General features: G+C 46.5%; 1 protein-coding gene across 1 annotated transcript in view; it reads left to right on the top strand.

The window, feature by feature from the left end:
- The first annotated feature begins 362 nt into the window (after positions 1-362).
- The window catches only part of PDGFRB (platelet derived growth factor receptor beta), a 197502-nt gene continuing 170875 nt past the window's right edge, over positions 363-26989 (top strand). The window contains exon 1 of the mRNA XM_063928629.1: positions 363-1062. The gene's annotated coding sequence lies outside the window, so the exon portion shown is untranslated. The remainder of the gene's footprint in view (positions 1063-26989) is intronic.

Below are 26989 nucleotides of genomic sequence, written 5' to 3'. Positions count from 1 at the left end.
ACGGAGCATTGCCCCCCCCCACCCCACCCCGCACCAGCCTCTGCCTGATTGACAGGCAGAGGCAATCGCATTTTCTGTGCCCCCCAGGAGAAGATGCGGGCGCTGCACATGCACCCGCATCTTTTTCTCAATAATTCCAGTTAGATCGCACACTGAGATCCAACCTGAATTAGGCCCTATATTTTTCTATAAAGGTAAAAAAGAAAAATGATATTGATAATGAAAGTCCTATGGAGGTAGGACTCGCGTCAAGTTAGTAATAATATCAGCCCGTCTTTAATGAAACCATGAGTCAGCAGCTGGCATCAGTTCTGGATTTTCTAAACATCCCCTCATATCCTGAGACAAGCAGGGGGAAAAAATTGGAGAACAAAAAAAAAAGAAAAGACAGGCAAAATCAGAGCAGAATTGAAAACAGACTCTCAGTCACCCTCACACAGAGGGGAGAACAGGAGGAGGGGGAGGCACACAGACAAAAAAAGTAAGAAAACGAGGGGCTGGCGAACTGTAAGACAGTTCAGCTGAAAGGACACACAACATCTAACAGCCGTCTTCTGACTTCCAATTTTTTTTTCCTTTTTTTACAAAAAGTTTTCCAAGCATCGCCACGTTTTCATCTTCTTTCAAAGCATCACTCGGAAAGACACACTTTCACAGAAGACTGAGAAAAGATAAGCCTCCTCTTTTATGCACTAAGACAATCCTCTCCTTAGCATTATTTCCATAGCTGCGGAACCAGACTATGGAAAAAAAGAAAGAAAAAAGTTTTGTCAAAGTTTCAGGAGATTAAGATGCTGAGGTGGTATGCCGCTCCAGTCATCCTCCAAGACGTTTTCTCTTAACATCTTGGCAAAGTTATCCAGTTCGCTTTTTATTTTCTCTCTCTCTCTCTCTCTCTCTTTTTCTCTTTCTCTCTGGAGCTCTCACTATTGAATCCAGTGGAAAACTCTGTGAAACATTCCAGCTTTAGAACAAATTTAGCTTCAAGTCCTCAAATAAGAGACATTCAGACAAGACAGACAAACAAGGGGAACAAGCTATCTGGGTGTCTCCTGTCCTAAGGTAAGTTGTATCATATGTCCGTCGTCTTCTTCTAATGCATCTGTTAGTTTCTAAAGACAAAAGGAAACTTTAACCCACTTGCTTAGCCCTCTTTTCTTTACACTGTTGATGCTGTCGTTTATTTTGCATCTTTATGTTAAAATGCAAATGTAAAGTGCTTGGTGTCCTATAGGGAGAGACGTGCTATATAAATATCATTGTTATCATTATTATTCTTTGGCAGAGCACATTCTGTACCTGAGCACTGCATTGATTCTGTTAAAGTGGAAATGAAATGGAAAGTGACTTGTACCCCTGAAAACAAGGCAGTGCTGTGTTTCGCTGTGTTCCGGTGTTTATTTGTAAATCCCACGCACACGCTTACGGACTCAGGTGCATCAGCTGCAGAGATTTGGGAGCACGGCTAAGGAAGCAGTTAAAATTCACTTAACTTGAAATAACACAGCGCAACAATAGACTCCTAAGAATTTAGAGACAGGCAAGCAGCAGTGGCTGAGCTCCAGATTAATGTCGCAGCTTGTTTGAAATGTGGTTCGTCCTTAAAGAAACATTGTAATATTTCACAACTTTATTTTTTTTTTGGGTGCAATTGCGGCTGTGTTTCTTACTGGAAGACTGTCTGAGGCAGCGAGCTGCTATCCCACTATGAGAGAGAACCCAAAGTGATGTTATTAATGCTCATTACAGTGCTTTATACAAACAGGGCATCATTTACTAGCGGTTAAAGCTTGCAGAGACACATGCTTTTATTGGTTTGCGCTATATGGATCAAAACTAGTGTCGGCCGTGTCAACAGTTATGTTGACATGGTTAAAATGTCAACATTGAACATGTCGGCATGTGCAGAATGTTGGCACGGTCACAATGTGGACACATGACATGCCGTCATTCTGCGCAGACCGGCAGTGGATGGTTAGGGCTAGGTTGCGCGGAGGGTTAGGCACTAGAGGAAGGGTAAGAGTTAGGCTACCTGGGAGGGGGGTTTAGAGTTAGACCCTAGGACAGTGATGGCTAACCTTGACACTCCAGCTGTTGTTGAACTGCACATCCCAGCATGCCCTGCATCAGTTTTAGCAAGGCCAAATAGCAAAACTGTACCAGGGCATGCTGGGATGTGTAGTTCAACAACAGCTGGAGTGTCAAGGTTAGCCATCACTGCCCTAGGAGGTAAATTTACTAAGATGGGAGTTCTATTTAAGATGGTATAGCAACCAATCAGATGCTACTTCTCATTTACCTAACACCTTGTAGATTATAATACCTGGAATCGGATTGGTTGCTACGGGCAACATCTCATCCTATGTAGAACTTCCAACTCAGTAAATTTACCCCTAGGGGCATTAGCATTTCTATAATGGGTGCAATGTGTGCACATGGGCCCCTGGGTCTAGAGGGGGCCCAGATCGCACACATTGCACCCAAATTGTAACACTTACCTTTCCGGAGTTCCAGCGTCGGGTACTGCAGCCACTGCGAAAATCGCAGCCAAACCGGCCGCCGTGCAAGCGCAGTAGTCAAATTGGTCTCCGGAACATGGAGGTCCACATGTTTCCGGAGACCTGCTCATGCACAGTAGAATCTGGCACAATGCCGGAGACTACTGCGCCGTGCAGAGGAGGGAGACCAGCCGTAGGTGCACACGGACTCCCCTCCTCTAGTAAAATGCCCCTGATGACAGGTATACTAGTAACATAGGCATCCCCATGCTATGGCCTCTGCAGCGTTAAAGCCAGCTAATATTACCGCTAGCAATAGCAGAGTTTTTGCCGGCAGTGGGGCCTTTTGTCCTATGATAAATCACCCCTAGATGTAGTCTCAACCTAAATTCAAGAACATACATAAATATAGCAGCACTTTGAAGAAGTGTACAAAAAGTCACCCTACTCAAGCCCCAGTGGTCTGAGCCAGGCAGCCATTTTCCCAGGGCTCTGTGGTTCATCTCACAATCCTTATCAAAATCCAGGTCCTGTTGGCACTGCAGAAGAGTTTGTGAGTGGGAAGACCAATTAGAAGCTGTGATCGTGTTGCTATAGTCAACACTTCCACTTGTCATCTTTAGAAGGTTTGATACATCGCCCCCAAAGTCTGGAGCTGAACATCACGCATATAGTAACAACTGTCAGGCTGTAGCTCATTGATAAGGATTTTTTAGCTCAAAGGGTTCAGATTCATTGAGGACATCAATGTTGCAACCCACAGCCTTAAATCAACATGTAAAAGTAATTTTTTGGATTGTTTAAGAGCCCCGAGAGCGGACAGTACGTCAGAAGCGGCAATAGTACCAAATAACATAATCATGTCCTGGGAAAATGTTATCAATCTATATATATATATATATATATATATAGGGTGAAAGCTCATTATATTGTTGTTTTTTTCCTTATACAAATAATGTTGAAATATACAATTGTATCTCCAATGTAAAAGAAAAGAAAAAATGTTATGATAAGTTTTAAATCAAAATCTTTTAATAAAGAGATATATGTGATTCTAATATGGGTGTATAAATGTGTAAGGTCATCCTCTCTTTATATAACATCCACCAACAATCATCTAATTATATCAGATTATAGAATAAGAGCGCTCCATAGAGATATTTCTTCTTTTATCTATTTTTGATCCTTACCGACAAAGGATTCTCTCTGTGTTGAAGCTTGCTTTCCCGTTTGGAAATATAATAGTATTTATGTTAGTAAACTCAGACACTAACTGACATAAAGTAATTAGACATTTCAGTAGTGTATAATAAGAGCGCACTAAGGGAACATACTAATATATATATATATATATATATATATATATATATATATAAATGCGAAAGCCCTCACTCGCTGACTGACTGACTGACTGACTCATTCACTGACTCATCACTAATCCTCTTACTTCCCAATATGTTAGGAAGATGAAATGTAACATAGGTATTCTTCAGGTAAGAAATAGGAAAACGAAGTAATCAGAATTTTAATAAACCTCCCCTAAGGGGATGAAAAGGGAGTTGACATAATGACGTCATTACCGATTCGTGGCTTGCGTTGCATGAACGATAACGCCCAAAAGGACAATTGGATCAAAATTTGGACTTTACCTCCAGTGTGTAGAATTTAATAAATGACAAAAATAGTCCTGTCACTTCTTACTGTATCTGCTACGGGTGCTCCTCGGGTAACGGCAAGAACCATGGATTAATATTTACTTACATTAGGACATCTCAAATTTACATCTCTAGAGATTTACCAACTTTTTGACACTCAATTACATGTACAACCGTGAAAATCTGAAACTCCCGTGCGAAGAACGGTGAGAACAGCTAGTTAGTGATAAAAGCATCAGGAAACAGTTTTGTAAAATAGCAAAAGAAGCTAATGTTAAATAAAGACCTCTTTTACAATTGGGGCTTGATCTCCTAGCAACAGTTTGTTACTTATCATGGGGGGTCATTCCGAGTTGTTCGCTCGGTAAATTTCTTCGCATCGCAGCGATTTTCTGCTTAATGCGCATGCGCAATGTTCGCACTGAGACTGCGCCAAGTAAATTTGCTATGCAGTTAGGAATATTACTCACGTTTTTTTCATCGTTCTGGTGATCGTAATGTGATTGACAGGAAGTGGGTGTTTCTGGGCGGAAACAGGCCGTTTTATGGGCGTGTGGGAAAAAACGCTACCGTTTCTGGGAAAAACGCGGGAGTGGCTGGAGAAACGGAGGAGTGTTTGGGCGAACGCTGGGTGTGTTTGTGACGTCAAACCAGGAACGACAAGCACTGAACTGATCGCACTGGCAGAGTAAGTCTCGAGCTACTCAGAAACTGCACAGAGATGTCTTATCGCAATATTGCGAATCTTTCGTTCGCAATTTTAAGATGCTAAGATTCACTCCCAGTAGGCGGCGGCTTAGCGTGTGCAATGCTGCTAAAAGCAGCTTGCGAGTGAACAACTCGGAATGACCCCCATTATACAGAAGGGGCAAATGTACTAATCCTTGGAGAGTGATAAAGTGGAGCGAGTGATAAACTGGAGAACTACCAATCAATTAGCTCCTGTCACTTTTCAAACACAGCCTGTAACGCGGAAGCTAGTAGCTGATTGGCTGGTACTTTATCTCTCTCCACTTTATCACTCTGCAAGACTTAGTACATCTCCCTCTGACTGTATCAGAGATACATGGAGAATCTCATGGGCTGAAGCTAATGTCTGACCAAACATGGATAGAAAGTAAAAGCTGCATTTAGTACCCATGGGACTAAACGCCTTAATAGGCTTTCTCTAAAAGTCAGATTGCAGTGGGGACCATTAATCCTTGTTTAAACTATATTTGCTCTCTTTTCACCATAATCAGTGACAGTCATACAGATTGTAATAGTGACGGAGGTTGCCTTCTACTTCTTTCTAATGAGTCTACATAGGAGATGCATTAAAACTGGCAGTGTAAATACAGTATGGATCATTGGTATCCTGTAAAATTAGATAGTTTACCAAAATGTGCTAAAACAATATAGCAAAATGCACTACGAACTGATGACATGATGGAAGCAGGAGGCACTGATGCCTCATTAAGCAAAAATTCCTTGTTTGTAGGCGCAAAGCTCTAGCCGAGCAGTCATGTTTTCAGGATTTCCAGTAGATGAAGCTCAGTCAATCATCATCTTGATGTTTTTGATGGACTGTATAAAACTGTGTTTAAATTGAATCCTCCTTGGATTTAGGCCAGGGTTATCAATTCATGGGATAACTAACGATAGTCAATGGTTTTTGACCATAGGGGGAACCAACAATTGTTACACCATCGATGGTTCAGGTCTTCGCATGCACAAATGATAGGAGCTGCGCCAGCACAATACATAAGAGGGAAGGAGTTATTTTTAACATACTGCAGGCACTCCTCATTGATGGCAAAACCGATTGGGAATTGATGGTTGGACCATCGATGATCGATAGACATCTCTACCCAAGTTATATGTTATTATATTTCCATCTCAGATAACATATAAGACAATAATCTTTAGACTTTAATCTAAACCAGTTGCAGCCACGGTGCCAAAATGACTCGCTCCCCAGAATAACTATTTACTGGAACTGTGGAGTTCCCCTGTGTTTGCAGCCCATTGTATAAGCCAAAGTTCTGAGTATTTAAAGGTTGTGTATTTGGAACTTGCCAAAAAGAAGGAAAAAAAAAGCTTATTACACAACCACAACACGTTAGCTACAATCTGGGATCCAACAGCCACTCATCACCAAAGAGACAGAAAGAGTCTGCAATTAGGAAATCTAAAGGGCCCCATACACTAGAACGATAATGCTTGATTTAATCCGAGTTCGGGCATTCGGCCCGATATATCGGATGAAATTGGGCATTTTGGAGGTGTTTCCGATCCGATCCGATGTGCGTTCCGGTGAGCATCGGATCGGATCCTCCAGATTGACCGTGCTGCACTAGCGATCATGTTCGACCCCGCAGGCATGTGATGGCTGGGATCGCCCAAGATATATCGTATGCAGAAGGACAGCGCACAATGTATCTTGGCCGATCCTGCCGCCTGGGAGGCTGCCAGGGTGATCGCCTGCGACATGAGGGTCCGACATGTCGCATTAGTGTATGGGGCCCTTAACAGTCATATACAGGATATCGATGCGTAGATAAACATTGAAGAATTGATTTTATAATATGTAATACATAAATCCCTGATTTCAGCTCATTGCGGACAAATCATAACCTGAAGCGGATATAGTTAGAATAATTTAATATAAATGATTATTATTATTATTATTATTAATATTATTTTATGTGAATATTGAAATGTGTTTATCCTTTTTGTTTTGTTTCTTGTTTTTGGTATTTTTTGGATATTTTCAATATTCTGATAACACATTCTTACAGCATGCAGGTGGAAAGAGAATGCAGCTTAAGATCCCCAAACAAGCAAAATAAGCATTTACAGTTGCAGATTACATGAGGAGCGTACACTCAGAGCCTGATTTAGAGTTGGCTAGCGATGTCCATTGGAGCATCCTCCATCGATGGTTACCAATGATGGTGATAGTGCGATGGATGATCGATAGTAACAAACTATGTGGTACTGTGCCATGGATGATTTTAACCATTGGTGGTACACGCATGTGCAGAAAGACGGCCTGTGCTGCTGGTCAGTTTACTTTGTGCATGTGTGGCGCCCAGGCAGCTTCGCTGTAGAGGTTAGTTCCAATTTGGGGGGCAGGGCCTGTGGGGGGAGTCTAGGTCAGCATCTGGCACACTGCATGTCTGTAAGAGCCGGGGGTGGTGGTGCAGGGTTGCTGACTGACAGCTGAGCCTCTAACGTCAGCTATAGAGTGAGGTGGGCATTGGTACCCCAGCACACTGCATGCGTGTCACTCATATACAGAGTGCCTCTGAATGCCGATGGCCTGGCTCGCTCCATAGCTGACTTGATAGCAGTGGCGGAATTTATCTATGAGATGCAGGACTGCTGCCACCCCCAGTAAAATCTGCCACCTGAACTCATGTCAGTGAGTCAGATGCAGCCCGTGACTGGCAGTGACATAGGGGGACATTTACTAAGCAGTGATAAGAGCAGAGAAGTAAGCCAGTGGAGAAGTTTCCCCATCAACCAATCAGCAGCTCTGTATCATTTTATATTATGCTAATTATAGCTGTTACTTCAGTGCTGATTGGTTGCCATGGGCACTTCTCCACTGGCTCACTTCTCCGCTCTTATCACTGCTTAGTAACTGTCCCCATAAGTTCCTAGTGATCCTACCTGTCAGTCACAGACACTACAGGCGGTCCCATTGGGAAATGTTTCCTCCCTCTGGGACTACAAGACCGGGCTACGATAAGCAGAGCTGGATTCCTGTAGGAAGCCGCTCCCTGCCTTTCGTGCAGCCCAATAGGACTTCTATGGGCTGCAGCCGATCTAGTCCATAAAAGTTGTGGGTTTGCGCATTCACAGTTGTCTGCGCATGCTCCGGTCCCATCACCTGCCGGATCCATTGCACAGGTGCTGGGACCCGAGGCTGGTTGAAACCTCTCCTCTCTGGGCATGGGGGTCGCAGCAGCTCCCTACTAAAAGTACGTAGGAGCCACCGCTGATTGATAGGCCTAGCTGTCAGTCAGCAGCCCGGTATCACCTCCGGCTCTTATAAATGGTGCAGCACTGTGTAAGGGGGCTAACCATCAGGTCCACTGCTACCATCAATGGCGGGAAACCATTCTGGGGGGGTGGGTTTGCCTGCAACCCTCGATGGTAAAAATATCCAACATCAGCTGGAAACCATCGATGGTTTGAAACATCAATGGTTATCCCTAGAGGTGGGCATAGACTGGGCCTCAGTGCAGCTAATGGCAGTCGCCCATCTGCGACTTTATCCGAATGCCACTACAGAGCCCCTCCCAGGTGTACATCCAAGCGTATCAATGTGCCTGGACTGAGACGCCCGCTCTGAGCATCTTTAGACGTTGTAATACCGCCTAATGTGTATTTAGATGCCACCATTGATCGCACCATCGATACTTGCAGCAGCCCCGTAGTAGGTGCAGATTCTCCATCTGAGTATGGCCTCCAGTGTTAGCGATTGAGCGTCTGTGTGCACAAACACTTCAGCGACACACCCGCGACACTTGCATAACACGCCCATAAGACGCGCCATCTCCGCGCCTCTGATTAGCCATCTCTCTGACACCCCCAGGGAGGCCCACTACTTTTCCAAAACACTTCTGATGCCATGAGTCTCAAAAGATAACAGCGCCTCTGTGTGTACACTCTGTGTAACGCAGTCACTGGTGGAGTCCTTAGGGAGATTTGCTCACGCACAGTAGCATGGAATCGCCCAACTCCGTGAACATCGGTACTGTGTGCAGCTCTGACTAAAGGCCTCAGTGTAATAATATGGGCAGAGGTATTTAGCTAGCCTTCTCATGATACACCTTTCAGCAGTTGATGTACATACACTCTAATCGGGATGCGGTCAAGATCCCGCCGGACGGAATCCCAGCGGTCGAAATACCGACACCGGGATCCCAACCGGCACAATCCTGACATATTCTCCCTCTGTGGGCATCCACGACACCCATAGAGGGAGAATAAATTGGTGTGCCAAGCGTAGCGAGCCCGCAAGGGGCTGCATTGTGCTCGCCCCCCTGTCGGGATTGTGCCAGTCGGGATCCCAGTGTCGGTATTCAGACAGCCGGGATCCCGTCCGGCGGGATTTCGTACTGATCCCCTCTAATCATCAGGGACATGCCTGCTTTCCGTGGGGTGTGGTGTAATAGATCTACAATGTCTAGGTAGACAGTCAGTAGGGCGGCAACATATGGTCGACATGCATTAGTTTGGTAGGTACAAAAGGTCGACAAATAAAAGGTCCACAGTGGTTACGGTTGGCAGGTACAAAAGGTCGACAGGGTGAGAAGATCGACACGCCAATGGTCGACACATTTTTTAGGTTTTTTTAGGCCAAATCTTGTATATTCCATGTTATGTGACCGCCATCAGTACAAACGTGCACCCTCACTTCACGCGCCACATTTCGTGCAACTTTACGTAACTTTAAAAAACATGTGTCGACCATTGTCATTTCGACCTTTAAACCTGTCGACCTTTTGCACCCGTACCTTTCATCTGTTGACCCTTTCTACATATTGACCTCTTTTAGCTCTCGGCCTAATGCTTGTCGACCATAAGATGTTGACCTATTGACAGTATACTGTAGATCTATCATCCGGATACCGTTTCTGTGTGCCTCTTCCATGAACCCGGGGCTGGATGTGTCATCCATTGCAAGAGTAAAATGAGTCAAACATTACACTGACTAATAAACGCTACCATGAAATCCACCTGGAAACTAAGATTAGCATCGAAATTCTCACAGGATAGAACGTTATCTGTGCACAGAGCAGAGTTATTTTAGATGTAGCAGATGTTGTAGTGGAAATAGGACAGTCAGGCTATGCACAGTTGTCTAACACTTTGATCATTGCTGGCTGCAGCTCAGTCTGAGACGCTGGTTCCCTCATTCCAATTGCTTTTCTCTAACGTCCTAGTGGATGCTGGGGACTCCGTCAGGACCATGGGGATTAGCGGCTCCGCAGGAGACAGGGCACAAAAATAAAGCTTTAGGATCAGGTGGTGTGCACTGGCTCCTCCCCCTATGACCCTCCTCCAAGCCTCAGTTAGGTTTTTGTGCCCGTCCGAGCAGGGTGCAATCTAGGTGGCTCTCCAAAAGAGCTGCTTAGAAAAAGTTTTTAGGTTTTTTATTTTCAGTGAGTCCTGCTGGCAACAGGCTCACTGCATCGAGGGACTTAGGGGAGAGAAGTGAACTCACCTGCGTGCAGGATGGATTGGCTTCTTAGGCTACTGGACACCATTAGCTCCAGAGGGAGTCGGAACACAGGTCTCACCCTGGGGTTCGTCCCGGAGCCGCGCCGCCGACCCCCCTTGCAGATGCCGAAGATGGAAGAGGTCCAGAAGCAGGCGGCAGAAGACTTTTCAGTCTTCCTGAGGTAGCGCACAGCACTGCAGCTGTGCGCCATTGTTGTCAGCACACTTCACACAGCGGTCACGGAGGGTGCAGGGCGCTGGGGGGGCGCCCTGGGCAGCAATGTATAATACCTTTTTTATGGCTAAAAATACATCACATATAGCCCCTGGGGGCTATATGGATGTATTTAACCCCTGCCAGGTCTCAGAAAAACGGGAGAAGAAGCCCGCCGAAAAGGGGGCGGGGCCTATTCTCCTCAGCACACAGCGCCATTTTCCCTCACAGAAATGCTGGTGGGAAGGCTCCCAGGCTCTCCCCTGCACTGCACTACAGAAACAGGGTTAAAACAGAGAGGGGGGGCACTGATTTGGCGATATGACTACATATATTAAAATGCTATAAGGGAAAAGCACTTATATAAAGGTTGTCCCTGTATAATTATAGCGTTTTTGGTGTGTGCTGGCAAACTCTCCCTCTGTCTCCCCAAAGGGCTAGTGGGTCCTGTCCTCTATCAGAGCATTCCCTGTGTGTGTGCTGTGTGTCGGTACGTGTGTGTCGACATGTATGAGGACGATGTTGGGAGGCGGAGCAAATTGCCTGTAATGGTGATGTCACTCTCTAGGGAGTCGACACCGGAATAGATGGCTTATTTAAGGAATTACGTGATAATGTCAACACGCTGCAAGTCGATTGACGACATGAGACGGCCGGCAAACATATTAGTATCTGTCCAGGCGTCTAAAACACCGTCAGGGACGTTATAATGCCCATTTTACCTCAGTCGGTCGACACAGACACGGACACTGACTCCAGTGTCGACGGTGAAGAAACAAACGTATTTTCCTTTAGGGCCACACGTTACTTGTTAAGGGCAATGAAGGAGGTGTTACATATTTCTGATACTACAAGTACCACAAAAAAGGGTATTATGTGGGGTGTGGAAAAACTACCTATAGTTTTTCCTGAATCAGATAAATTAAATGAAGTGTGTGATGAGGCGCGGGGTTCCCCCGATAGAAAATTATTGGCGGTATACCCTTTCCCGCCAGAAGTTAGGGCGCGTTGGGAAACACCCCTTAGGGTGGATAAGGCGCTCACACGCTTATCAAAACAAGTGGCGGTACCGTCGCCAGATACGGCCGCCCTCAAGGAGCCAGCTGATAGGAGGCTGGAAAATATCCTAAAAAGTATATACACACATACTGGTGTTATACTGCGACCAGCGATCGCCTCAGCCTGGATGTGCAGCGCGGGGGTGGCTTGGTCGGATTCCCTGACTGAAAATATTGATACCCTTGACAGGGACAGTATTTTATTTACTATAGAGCATTTAAAGAATGCATTTCTATATATGCGAGATGCACAGAGGGATATTTGCACTCTGGCATCAAGAGTAAGTGCGATGTCCATATCTGCCAAAAGATGTTTATGGACACGACAGTGGTCAGGTGATGCAGATTCCAAACGGCACAAAGATGTATTGCCGTATAAAGGGGAGGAGTTATTTGGGGTCGGTCCATCGGACCTGGTGGCCACGGCAACTGCTGGGAAATCCACCGTTTTTACCCTAGGTCACATCTATGCAGAAAAAGACACCGTCTTTTCAGCCTCAGTCCTTTCGTCCCCATAAGCATATCTGCCCAGGGATAGAGGAAAGGGAAGAAGACTGCAGCAGGCAGCCCATTCCCAGGAACAGAAGCCTTCCACCGCTTCTGCCAAGTTCTCAGCATGACGCTGGAGCCGTACAGGACCCCTGGATCCTACAAGTAGTATCCCAGGGGTACAGATTGGAAAGTCGAGACGTTTCCCCTCGCAGGTTCCTGAAGTCTGCTTTACCAACGTCTCCCTCCGACAGGGAGCCAGTATTGGAAACAATTCACAAGCTGTATTCCCAGCAGGTGATAATCAAAGTACCCCTCCTACAACAAGGAAAGGGGTATTATTCCACACTATATTGTGGTACTGAAACCAGAAGGCTCGGTGAGACCTATTCTAAATCTGAAATATTTGAACACTTACAAAGGTTCAAATCAAGATGGAGTCACTCAGAGCAGTGATAGCGAACCAGGAAGAAGGGGACTATATGGTGTCCCGGGACATCAGGGATGCTTACCTCCATGTCCCAATTTGCCCTTCTCACCAAGGGTATCTCAGGTTCGTGGTACAGAACTGTCACTATCAGTTTCAGACGCTGCCGTTTGGATTGTCCACGGCACTCCGGGTCTTTACCAAGGTAATGCCCGAAATGATGATTCTTCTTCGAAGAAAATGGACGACCTCCTGATAAGAGCAAGGTCCAGAGAACAGTTGGAGGTCGGAGTAGCACTATCTCAAGTAGTTCTACGACAGCACGGGTGGATTCTAAATATTCCAAAACCGCAGTTGTTTCCGACGACACGTCTGCTGTTCCTAGGGATGATTCTGGACACAGTCCAGAAAAAGGTGTTTCTCCCGGAGGAGAAAGCCAGGGAGTTATCCGAGCTAGTCAGGAACCTCCTAAAACCAGGAAAAGTGTCAGTGCCTCATTGCACAAGAGTCCTGGGAAAAATGGTGGCTTATTACGAAGCGATTCCATTCGGCAGATTCCACGCAAGAACTTTTCAGTGGTATCTGCTGGACAAATGGTCCGGATCGCATCTTCAGATGCATCGGCGGATAACCCTATCTCCAAGGACAAGGGTGTCTCTCCTGTGGTGGTTACAGAGTGCTCATCTTCTAGAGGGCCGCAGATTCGGCATTCAGGATTGGATGCTGGTGACCACGGAGGCCAGCCTGAGAGGCTGGGGAGCAGTCACACAGGGAAAAAATTTCCAGGGAGTGTGATCAAGTCTGGAGACTTTTCTCCACATAAATATACTGGAGCTAAGGGCAATTTATGATGCTCTAAGCTTAGCAAGACCTCTGCTTCAAGGTCAGCCGGTATTGATCCAGTGGGACAACATCACGGCAGTCGCCCACGTAAACAGACAGGGCGGCACAAGAAGCAGGAGGGCAATGGCAAAAACTGCAAGGATTTTTCGCTGGGCGGAAAATCATGTGATAGCACTGTCAGCAGTTTCATTCCGGGAGTGGACAACTGGGAAGCAGACTTCCTCAGCAGGCACGACCTCCACCCGGGAGAGTGGGGACTTCATCGGGAAGTTTTTCCACATGATTGTGAACCGTTGGGAAAGACCAAAGGTGTACATGATGGCGTCCAGCCTGAACAAAAAACTGGACAGGTATTGCGCCAGGTCAAGAGACTTTCAGGCAATAGCTGTGGACGTTCTGGTAACACCGTGGGCGTACCAGTCGGTGTATGTGTTTCCTCCTCTGCTTCTCATACCCAAGGTATTGAGAATTATAAGACGTAGAGGAGTAAGAACTATACTCGTGGCTCCGGATTGGCCAAGAAGGACTTGGTACCCGGAACTTCAAGAGATACTCACAGAGGACTCATGACCTCTGCCGCTAAGAAGGGACTTGCTTCAGCACGTACCATGTCTGTTCCAAGACTTACCGCGGCTGCGTTTGACGGCATGGCGGTTGAACGCCGGATCCTAAGGGAAAAAGGCGTTCCGGAAGAGGTCTTTCCTACCATGGTCAAAGCCAGGAAGGACGTGACCGCACAACATTATCACCACATGTGGCGAAAATATGTTGCGTGGTGTGAGGCCAGGAAGGCTCCACGAAGAAATTTCAACTCGGTCGATTCCTGCAGTTCCTGCAAACAGGAGTGTCTATGGGCCTCAGATTGGGGTCCATTAAGGTTCAAATTTCGGCCCTGTCGATTTTCTTCCAGAAAGAATTGGCTTAAGTTCCTGAAGTCCAGAAGTTTGTCAAGGGAGTACTGCATATACAACCCCCTTTTGTGCCTCCAGTGGCACTGTGGGATCTCAACGTAGTGCTGGGATTCCTCAAATCACATTGGTTTAAACCGCTCAAATCTGTGGATTTGAAATATCTCACATGGAAAGTGACCATGATGTTGGCCCTGGCCTCGGCCAGGCGAGTGTCAGAATTGGCGGCTTTGTCTCACAAAAGCCCATATCTGATTGTCCATTCGGACAGGGCAGAGCTGCGGACTCGTCCCCAGTTTCTCCCTAAGGTGGTGTCAGCGTTTCACCTGAACCAGCTTATTGTGGTACCTGCGGCTACTAGGGACTTGGAGGACTCCAAGTGGCTAGATGTTGTCAGGGCCCTGAAAATATAGGTTTCCAGGACGGCTGGAGTCAGGAAAACTGACTTGCTGTTATCCTGTATGCACCCAACAAACTGGGTGCTCTTGCTTCTAAGCAGACGATTGCTAGTTGGATGTGTAGTACAATTCAGCTTGCACATTATGTGGCAGGCCTGCCACAGCCAAAATATGTAAATGCCCATTCCACAAGGAAGGTGGGCTCATCCTGGGCGGCTGCCCGAGGGGTCTCGGCATTACAACTCTGCCGAGCAACTACGTGGTCGGGGGGAGAACACGTTTGTAAAATTCTACAAATTTGATACCCTGGCTAAAGAGGACCTGGAGTTCTCTCATTCGGTGCTGCAGAGTCATCCGCACTCTCCCGCCCGTTTGGGAGCTTTGGTATAATCCCCATGGTCCTGACGGAGTCCCCAGCATCCACTAGGACGTTAGAGAAAATAAGATTTTACTTACCGATAAATCTATTTCTCGTAGTCCGTAGTGGATGCTGAGCGCCCATCCCAAGTGCGGATTGTCTGCAATACTTGTACATAGTTATTGTTACAAAAAAAATCGGGTTGTTATTGTTGTGAGCCGTCTGTTCAGAGGCTCCTACGTTGTCATACTGTTAACTGGGTTCAGATCACAAGTTGTACGGTGTGATTGGTGTGGCTGGTATGAGTCTTACCCGGGATTCAAAATCCTTCCTTATTGTGTACGCTCGTCCGGGCACAGTATCCTAACTGAGGCTTGGAGGAGGGTCATAGGGGGAGGAGCCAGTGCACACCACCTGATCCTAAAGCTTTATTTTTGTGCCCTGTCTCCTGCGGAGCCGCTAATCCCCATGGTCCTGACGGAGTCCCCAGCATCCACTACGGACTACGAGAAATAGATTTATCGGTAAGTAAAATCTTATTTTTTTGCCTAGACAGAATCTACAACGTGTGCTTGGCACAAGTAGGGGATGAATTCATTCCCAAACTCCCTTCCCCGACAACGTGACCTTAGTATGTAACATGGTCCAAAAAACATTGTAATTACTCACCGGCTATTGAATGCTTTGGATAAAATATACAAGCTTGGAACAGAGTGAACATTCCATTTCATAGGAGATAAGTTGCAATAATTAATTAGTCTAAAAACAACAACTTCATGTGTGTGTGTTTTTATGTTTTTACATACATCACCGTGGCAGTCTGTGAGAAGCAACTTGGTAATTCCCTTTTTCCTTTAGTTTGTGTCATCACACTGCTAGTAATAATTGATAATTATTCAGGTTATCCTTAATTATGTGACAACCTTGACCACAGTCACATGGCACCTGATTAGGCTTACCATACTATCCCTTTAAACTGGCACACTCATAAATTACACAGGTTCTGTGGCTGATTAAAACCAAACCAGGTGAAATGCAGGCATGAAGTCATCCAGCCACAGAAACTGTGTAAGTAATTAGTGTACTGGTTTAAAGGGATAGTATGGTAAGTCTACATACGCATGTCGGTATTTTGACCTGTCTGCATTTTACATGTCAGTATTTTGACCTTGTCGGTATTTTGTCCATGTCGGGATTTTGACCTTGTCAGGATTTTGACCGTCGGTCAATTGCTGTCGGTATTTCGACCGTCGGGATTTTGATTGGAGGTATTTCATACCGATCCCGGCGAATGACCTGATGGTCATTAGATGTGCTTAGCTGTAACAGTACAACTGGCTATAATGTGTTCCTGAGCTTTTGTACAGTCAAGTGGATTTGGCCCAACATGAATAAGCTGTTAATGTCTCCTTCAATTGTTAGCTAGCCAGAAACTGTAGACACTGCTGTTACCTCGCTCTGTCCTTTATAGAGCAGTCAGGCCATTCATAACTGCTTGTCTAAATGAACTACTGTAAGTTAGGCATCCTGGATCTGAGTGTACCGTCCGTGACTCTCTTGCAGGACAGTATTTAGGCAGCAGCCCAAGTTGTAGCTCAGGACACGTAGAATTTTTTTTGACAATGTGCAGGAGAGATACTGGCCTGCATACAGCTGCAGTATGGATTCTACAAGTGTGCCAACAGTAAACATTAGAATCTGCAGTCTAATAAAGTTTTTCAGCCTTGTCCTCATATAGCCCTAGAAGGCAGTGCCAGTTTCCAGTGAGCCGTAATTTGGGGGCTGCCGCCACGTTATATTTCAGGAGTGAGAGACCACCTGTACGTTTATTTGCACGCTTCTGATGAGAAGAGCAGTTCAGAAGTCATTACCTCGCAATAAATCTTGCTATAAATGGACCTGTCACCAACACAGTGTAGGCAGATTGGGCTGCACAGAAGCAGTATTCAGGCTTTAACTCTGTAGGAACAAATACAAGCCAAGGCAGTGGTCAAGTGATCGGGTATTCACAGGGCTGGATTAAGGCAGGTGGGGGCCCCGGGCAACAAACGTGTGGGGGCCCCCCACTACTAAAATTGCTGGGAGACACCCCCCCACTACTAAAATTGCTGGTGGGAGACCCCCCCACCCCGTGGGTAAATGCAATGCCCCCCACTACCGTGTATACACACACACACACACACACACACATCAATTCCTGCCACAGATTTACCCCCGCCTCCAACACACGCACACACACTCACTCTGGATGCGCCTCAGCCTGGCCGGTGACAGCAGCACACGCCGGCAAATCAGTCAGTGTCTCGCAGGATAGAGAAGGGAAATTCCAGAGACACTGATTGAGCCGCCGGCGTGTGCTGAATACAATGCTCCTCAGCGGCCGCTGTCGGTGTGTGCTGTATCCGGAGCTCTCGGCGGCCGCGGGAGACTGTTTCAATTTAAAAAGCAGGGATCTGTGGCCGCCCATGTTGCCCCTCCCATAATCCGTCTCTGGGTATTCTAATCTATGGATTAAAGGAAAGACGGAGACAGTATTATCTAAGGGGACACACACATTAACTAAGCAGCAAGACACAAGAAAGATTAACCTTTTATTATTGATTAAAATGTGAAATATAAAACCTTAAGGGGTCTATTGTTATAGAAAATGAAAACCGAATTGTTACTTATCACTATACAACGCACTGGTCCGATGTATAGCTGTGATAAGTAGCAATTCATGTATACTCACCCTTCCAGCGAATCGATGCGGTGTCCCGGGCTCCAGCGGCGCTCTCTTCACCAGAGGTGCCTCTCTGTGGTCTTGAAGTCAGCCGGTGAGTCCTTCTGCGCATGCGCCGCCGGTTGACCTCCCGGAAGGCCACAGATGGGAGGTCATGGGGGCGGAGCCAGTGCCGGGTGTGGACAGAGAGCAGGGAAGCATTGAGATAACAATTATCGCACTGCCGTTCTATGGGTGAGTATACATGAATCGTCTTTCCTTTAATCCATAGAACTGGGCTTTCCGCTCCTTCATGAATCGCACTCACCATACTAAGGTATGGTGATGCGATTCAGCTGCGGAGCGGGGATGCCGCTGGAGAAGTCAAGGACTTCTCCTCAGTAACCTGCTCCATGAATAGAATGAAGCAGAGAAAAGCCCTGTGTTCTGCAAAACAGGGCTATTCTCTGCTTTATGAATAGACCCCTAAGTGACGTGAACTGAAGTCACAAGAAGCAGAAGAAAATGACTGTTAAAAGACGAGTTGCTTGGTCATAATTAAATCTCAGTGGCAGAGCAGCCATCAGGACGGGACTGTGGGGACTGGTGTCCCGGGGCCTTACAAATAGCCCCCCCCCCCCCTTGCTCCAACCCCCAATACCTGTAGAGCTGCACCAGGCTGTGAATCAACAGCGGGCTGATGCGCAGGGAGGACCTCTTAAAACAAGCCTTATCTGTACATCAGCTCTCTGTGAATAGTTCCTGTAGGTCCGCAACACTACACCTATATGTCACTTTACAATGTATTACATCACATAGAGGTGGAGCGGTGCAGCAGAATCTTTTTTGGGAAAGGAGGGGCCCTGTCTATTTTGTCAGTCGCGGGCCCCACAATTTCTGATAGCTCAGTGGAAATACTTGGGGTCTATTCATGAAGCAGTGAAAAGAGTGGAGAGGTGAGCCAGTGGAGAAGTAGGCCATGGCAACCAATCAGCTTTTAAGTAACATTTATCAAGTGCTTTCTATAAAATTATACATAGCAGCTGATTGGTTGCCATGGGCAACATCTCCACTGGTTCACTTGACCACTCTTTTCACTGTTTCATGAATAGACCTGGATTTCAATTTCTATTAAAGACTACTAAGTCTGTAACGGCGTGTCCTGGGTATCATTTACAGGCAATCTCCTTACTTTCATAGTCAGAGTTACAATATTCTACTGAATTAGTGTACAGTAAATGACGTTAGTTCCAAAGCTTGAGGGTCTAGTTATCATTCAATATTTGCGGGATATACCATGAAAACAGCCATTTTCAAGGATCCTCCAGATGTACCATGGAGGGATTGCAGCAGTCCCTCCATTTCCGTCTGTAAATGCAGCTCCCATGGGGGCTGCTCTGTAGTTGTCATTACCCAGCTTGGCCCTGATAGGTAACACCATCTCCAGATGGCATTAGCCTACAGTAAACTATGGGCTACTGTTCCACAAAATCTTCCAGAGAGTGATCCTCCAGCGTGAGACCTGAGCCAGGAAGTGGTGGGATAGCGTTGCACGATCATACCGCTTCCAGCTTTTCGCCAGGGTGGGCTATTATCATAGCCCATCTCCTGGCAAAAGAAAATGGTAAATTTGCATGAAATATTAATTTTCACCTTGTGAATTTATTTGAAAAAAATATTTATCACATACAGTACGAATTAAAATGTGACGTGTGATAAATATGCCCCTTGATCTAAATTCCAGTTGCGGATTATTGTGGGCCTGATTCTGCGTTGCATGTAGGCCTGAATGCAGCTGCATCTAGTGATGTGTTGCATACGGCGCAAGTGTCCCATGCTGCATAGACTTCAGAGTGGTATGTGTAAGGTGTGGGCATGTAGCCAGAGTTACACACTTCTCTGAGCATTCTGGATGCCAAATCCAGCAGGATCTCCTGCATCTAGCATTGGGTAGGTGCCAATGATAGTGATGGCGTCTGCTCACACAGAATAAGTGAGGTGGTGCAATAGATAGATTAAGGGTGGGGTGCAGGGCAAATTGTACCCCTGGCCCCTCTTCGCCAGTGGCGTCCTGGCCGGAAGACACTGACATCACTAGCTTTCCCTCTTATGCAGCAGCAGAACCAGGCAGCCAGAATACGAGCAGGACAAACAGTAGACTGCAAGCAGTGCAGTGCAGGCAGAGAGACACAGGACTATCAGGTTTCATGAGCTACCAACTGAGCCTTTCAGCCAGAGGAGAGGTAGGAGGGTGGAGAAAACTGTAAGTGACACAGCGATCCCAGCTTCTCCTCTTCCCCGCCTGGGTGTCTGGGTCCTGTGTAACCTGTTATCTAAAGAGGTTCTAGAGAGAGATCTCCTGAGTCCTGTCCCACTGTATACGTTGTAAGATGCTGCTACTATAGATTTTATTTTTCTATGTGTATTCTAAGGTTGTTTAAGTTGTCTTTGTTCCACACCAAGAACATTTTATAAAACAGTTGGAGCTATAAACAGTACCAAAGCATTATTAAACTATTAGTTTTGTCTAATATACACCATTGTTTTTTATTTAATATACACAAGCCATACATCCCAACGTGACCCATTCCAGGAGGAACACAATGCTCTCTACCTGGACTTCATTCTTAAGATATAATTATAATCACCTGTGTTGAAATTCCTTTCTTATCAATTAAATAGTTCAACACAGGTGATATAAATCATATTTTAAGAAGGAAGTCCAGGTAGAGAGCAATTTGTCCCTCCTGGAATGTTGGAAGGTATACACAATCTATTATTACCCCCATCCCCCTTCCACTGGGGCATACCTGTCTTAAGTGCACTCCCAACGCTTAATCCAGACCTGCATCTACAGAGTGGAATACACTCCATAAGCAATCCATTCACGTTCAAAATGCAGCCTCTTTAGTACATACAGGGGCTTGGCACAACGCGTAGAGAAGCCCCAAATTAAAATACAGTGGGGGGTTTGGGAGGCTGAAGTGGCATCACTGTGTGCTTCACCAAATTCTCCTATGGAGCCTAAGGCTTAGCTATGATATGTCGGCAGTCATATTATGACATTGGCAATGTCAACAATCATCATGTAAACACAGATAAAATATCGGCATAATAGACTATCGACATGCCATCCGTGGTGGCCCAGCGGTCACTTACTTGGTTCTGGTGGAAGCTGCATCTCTAGCAGTGGTTTCTGGGTCCCAGAGGTCATGTGATCGTCAGTTCTGGTGGAGTTATTTCGTGCAACAGCCTCCCGCTAGTGCCTAACCCTAACCTCCCTCCCCTATAGTCTAACCCTAACCTACCCAGTGTCAGACTGGGGCATATAGGGCCCACCGGGGGAATACAGTGGTAGGGGCCCATGTTTAGGGGTGTGTCCAGTCTCTAGAGGGCCAGTCTCTAAATAGTTTTCCTAACCATTTTGCAATTGTTGGTCCCCTAGAAAAATATATACAGTAAATACTGTTGTGCATGCAAGATAATGTACTAGATTAGTAACAGTACAGTCTGGAACCTGATCCCTAGAGGAGGGGGTGGGCCCCCAGACAGTAGGGCCCACCGGTGGTTTCCCCTGTACCCCTGTGGGCCAGTCCAACCCTCCGTCCCGCAGCATAACCCTAACATCGACATTCTGACAATGCTGGCATCTCTCATGTAGTCATTCTGAGAATGTCAACAAATTGCCTCTTAACATTTTAAGTATTTCAACACCATAACTGTCGGTATTGTGGTGTCGCCAAATGCCAGTAGCCTCCGGCTCTCCGTTGTGGACGCTAGCCCCCGCCCGTCTAGATGGATATGGAAGCATGCCGCGAATCCATGCCCCCTGACTCACGGCATGCCCCCGCCTTTTTCCGTGCTTCCGTCGCTAGTGTCCGCACGCCCCTTTAGGGGCACGCGCGCCACTGTCAACAGTACACACGCGCATGCCAGGGCCGATTTCGGCCCCCAGTCCGTCCCTGAGTACATGTATGTTTTAGGAAAATGACTGGTGAATGGAATGTAGTACACCAGATGCACATATCTACCTCGACTCCTTGCTGATGTTGTTTTTGGTTAAATAAACATATCTGCAGCATTTGAAAGCACGTGGCCTCATACTAGATGCTAAATTGTGACCTTAAAAAACAGACGCCTGTTCATATACATGGCTGGGAATACAAATAATAAACATTTTCACACATCCAGCCTGGAAATCAGTGCCAATACACACAAACACTGAGAAACAAGACACTCTTCTCAAGAGCGGGCAGACTGCAGACAGCGAGATCCAGTGCTAAGCCCGAGAATCCTTCCTGAGCCAAGTGATGCTTGTTTTCATAATTTGAGAACGCAGAATGGCTTCGGCCTGTAATCCTTAGTTACTTGGGCACTGGCTTGACGTGCTTCCATTGCTGGCTTCATTGAACTGCATCTTAAATCTTAATATTGGTCACGTTCAGAAACTGGCACTGGTAAATCGTTACATTCATGTGTGAATTGTTTTAACTGGCAAGACACAATGTCTTATGGTATGTTTGCTTGTGGGTTTTTTGTGAATCGAGTCCAGGAAAAAAATAAAATCTTTAAAAACTACCATTTCCCTTTGCTAGGATAACTGGAAAAGATCTAAGACTGCAATAGTCGGGGATGGATGCCCGCAGAAGCTGGCTGGGTGCTTTAAAAAAAAAAAAAAAACCCACTAAAATCACAATAGTTGCAAATACCGAATAACATCCATTTAACACTGGTCTTTACATTTACAAAGACAAAAAAATTACAAGTTGAAATACCGCTTAGGGAAGGAACTAAGCAGCAGAGTTCAGTGCTCTCTTCTGGAGGCCATTTTGGTTTACCTCACAGCAGTGGCTGGGTTGTGTGTAGAGATGAGCGGGTTCGGTTCGTTGAGATCCGAACCCCCCCGAACTTCACCTATTTTACACGGGTCCGAGGCAGCCTTGGATCTTCCCGCCTTGCTCGGTTAACCCGAACGCGCCCGAACGTCATCATCCCGCTGTTGGATTCTCGCGAGATTCGTATTCTATATAAAAAGTAGTGATGAGCGGGTTCGGTTCCTTGGAAACCGAACCCCCCCGAACTTCACCCATTTTACATGGGTCCAAGGCATACCCGGATTCTCCCGTATGGCTCGGTTAACCCGAGCGCGCCCGAACGTCATCATCCCGCTGTCGGATTCTTGCGAGATTCGGATTCTATATAAGCAGCCGCGCGTCGCCGCCATTTTCACTCATGCATTGGAAATGTTAGGCAGAGGACATGGCTGGCGTCCTCTTCGTTTATTGTTGAACTTGATTGTGCTTTATTGCTTAATTGTGGGGAGGACTGGGGAGCAGCTGTATAATATAGGAGGAGTACAGTGCAGAGTTTTGCTGATCAGTGACCACCAGTTTTATCCGTTCTCTGCCTGAAAAAAACGCTCCTTATCTGTGCTCAGTGTGCTGCATATATCTGTGCTCACACTGCTTAATTGTGGGGACTGGGGAGCAGCTGTATTATATAGCAGGAGTACAGTGCAGAGTTTTGCTGACAGTGACCACCAGTATACGTTGTCTGCCTGAAAAACACTCCATATCTGTGCTCAGTGTGCTGCTTTATTGTGGGGACTGGGGACCACCAGCAGGGCCGGTGCTAGGGTGTTCGGCGCCCCCCTGCAAACTATAAATTTGCGCCCTCCCATATTCCTTTGGCGCGCGCCGGGAAAAGGGGTGTAGTCTCACAAGTAAGGGGCATAGCCACACAATAGTACCCCCATTCAAAATTACGCCACAATGTAGCACAATCTTATTCATCTTATACATAATGCCCCACCCGTAGTAGTAGCGTCCTTATACATAATGCACCCCCAGTAGTAGTAGCGTCCTTATACATAGTGCACCCCCAGTAGTAGTAGCATCCTTATACATAATGCACCCCCAGTAGTAGTAGCGTCCTTATACGTAGTGCACCCCCAGTAGTAGTAGCATCCTTATACATAATGCCCCCCCAGTAGTAGTAGCGTCCTTATGCATAATGCCCCCCAGTAGTAGTAGCTTCCTTATGCATAATGCCCCCCAGTAGTAGTAGCAGCATCCTTATACATAATGCCCCCCCAGTAGTAGTAGCGTCCTTATACATAATGCACCCCCAGTAGTAGTAGCATCCTTATACATAATGCCCCCCAGTAGTAGTAGCAGCATCCTTATACATAATGCCCCCCCAGTAGTAGTAGCGTCCTTATACATAATGTACCCCCAGTAGTAGTAGCATCCTTATACATAATGCCCCCCCAGTAGGAGTAGCATCCTTATACATAATGCCCCCCAGTAGTAGTAGCATCCTTATACATAATGCCCCCCCAGTAGGAGTAGCATCCTTATACATAATGCCCCCCAGTAGTAGTAGCATCCTTATACATAGTGCCCCCCCAAGTAGTAGTAGCGTCCTTATACGTAATGCCCCCCCCAGTAGTAGAAGCGTCCTTATACGTAATGCGCCACCAGTAGTAGTACCGTCCTTATACATAATGCCCCCCCCAGTAGTAGCATCCTTATACGTAATGCCCTCCCCCAGTAGTAGTATTGTTATACGTAATGCCCCCCCAGTAATAGTAGCGTCCTATACATAATGCCCCCAAGTAGTAGTATCGTCCTTATACGTAATGACCCCCCAGTAGTAGCGTCGTTACACGCAATGGCCCCCATTAGTAGCGTCGTTACACGTAATGCCCCCCCTGTAGTAGTAGCGTCCTTAAAGCACACATAAACGCACACAGACATACCACACACACAATACACACACACACACACAATACACACACACATTTCCCTCTCACACTTCACTTACCTAAGCCAGTCTCCCTACACTACAGCAGTCTGGTCCGTGTAGCTCCGCCCCCTCCGGGCCGTTTAACCCCGCCCCCTTCTGGCCCGCTTAGCTCCGCCCCCTTCGGTACCGTGCACAGCGCTGTCCTGTCACACAGGGGAGGGGAGGGAGGAGGATTTTCATGCTGCAGGTGCCGCAGCCAGTGCCTGTCATTCAGTGACAGGCACAGCAGCAGCAGCAGGGGGCACAGGACGGCGCAGCAGGGAAGGAATGCAGATCAGGAGGAGCGCCTCTCCGTCCCAGCGCCTCCCTGCACTGCATCCCTTCGCTGAGCGGGTAGCGCCGGGCCTGACCACCAGTATAATATTATATAGGAGGAGTACAGTGCAGAGTTTTGCTGACCAGTGACCACCAGTATACGTTGTCTGCCTGAAAAACACTCCGTATCTGTGCTCAGTGTGCTGCATTGTAGACAGTATATAGTAGGAGTACAGTGCATACTTTTGCTGACCACCAGTATATAATATATAGGAGTACGGTACAGAAGGCCACTGCTCTACCTACCTCTGTGTCATCAAGTATACTATCCATCCATACCTGTGGTGCATTTCATTTTTGCACAGTTTGCTGACCACCAGTATATAATATATAGCATTACGGTACAGTAGGCCACTGCTCTACCTACCTCTGTGTCGTCAAGTATACTATCCATCCATACCTGTGGTGCATTTCAGTTTTGCACAGTTTGCTGACCACCAAACTGGTGAAGTGCCATCCTGTCTGACACTGCAGTGCCACTCCTAGATGGGCCAGGTGTTTGTGTCGGCCACTTGTGTCGCTTAGCTTAGTCACACAGCGACCTTGGTGCGCCTCTTTTTTTCTTTGCATCATGTGCTATTTGGGGACTATTTTTTTGAAGTGCCATCCTGCCTGACACTGCAGTGCCACTCCTAGATGGGCCAGGTGTTTGTGTCGGCCACTTGGGTCGCTTAGCTTAGTCACACAGCGACCTTGGTGCGCCTCTTTTTTTCTTTGCATCATGTGCTGTTTGGGGACAATTTTTTTGAAGTGCCATCCAGCCTGACACTGCAGTGCCACTCCTAGGTGGGCCAGGTGTTTGTGTCGGCCACTTGGGTCGCTTAGCTTAGTCACACAGCGACCTTGGTGCGCCTCTTTTTTTCTTTGCATCATGTGCTGTTTGGGGACAATTTTTTTGAAGTGCCATCCTGCCTGACACTGCAGTGCCACTCCTAGATGGGCCAAGTGTTTGTGTCGGCCACTTGTGTCGCTTAGCTTAGCCATCCAGCGACCTCGGTGCAAATTTTAGGACTAAAAATAATATTGTGAGGTGTGAGGTGTTCAGAATAGACTGAAAATGAGTGTAAATTATGGTTATTGAGGTTAATAATACTATGGGATCAAAATTACCCCCAAATTCTATGATTTAAGCTGTTTTTGAGGGTTTTTTGTAAAAAAACACCCGAATCCAAAACACACCCGAATCCGACAAAAAATTTTCAGGGAGGTTTTGCCAAAACGCGTCCGAATCCAAACACGTCCGCGGAACCGAATCCAAAACCAAAACACAAAACCCGAAAAATTTCCGGTGCACATCACTAATAAAAAGAGCCACGCGTTGCCGCCATTTTCACTCGTGCATTGGAGATTGAACGGAGAGGACGTGGCTTCGTTCTCTCCCTGAAAAGCTCCGTATCTGTGCTCAGTGTGCTGCAAATATCTGTGCTCAGTGTGCTGCAAATATCTGTGCTTAGTGTGCTGAAAATATCTACGTTCTCTGCCTGAAAACGCTCCATATCTGTGCTCAGTGTGCTGCAAATATCTGTCCTCAGTGTGCTGCATTGTGGGGACCACCAGTATATAATTATAGTAGTACAGTATAGTAGGCCATTGCTGTATCTTGCAGCTCTGTGTCAAGTATACTATCCATATCTGTGCTGCATTATTGTGAGCAGTATATAGTAGGACAGTGCAGCATTTTGGTGACTAGCAGTATACATATACAGTAGTACAGTACAGTAGGCCATTGCTGTATCTTGCAGCTGTGTCAAGTATACTATCCATATCTGTGCTGCATTGTTGTGAGCAGTATATAGGAGGACAGTGCAGAATTTTAGTGACCAGCAGTATACATATAGTACAGTACAGTAGGCCATTGCTGTATCTTGCAGCTCTGTGTCACTTCTAGTATCCTGATCAGTGCTCAATATCTGCTGCATTGTAGTGACCAGTATGTATACTGTACTGTGCGATGTGTGTTATACACCTGGTGATTTTATACATCCTGTAATCTGTACTGAGCAATGTGTGAGATACACCTGGGGATTATACACCCTATATACTGTACTGAGCGATGTGTGAGATACACCTGGGGATTATACACCCTATATACTGTACTGTGC

The sequence above is a fragment of the Pseudophryne corroboree genome, chromosome 6 (genome assembly GCF_028390025.1).
Source record: "Pseudophryne corroboree isolate aPseCor3 chromosome 6, aPseCor3.hap2, whole genome shotgun sequence".
Lineage (NCBI taxonomy): Eukaryota > Metazoa > Chordata > Amphibia > Anura > Myobatrachidae > Pseudophryne > Pseudophryne corroboree.
Note: the sequence above shows the minus strand (reverse complement) of the source record. Positions and strands in the feature narration are given on the sequence as shown.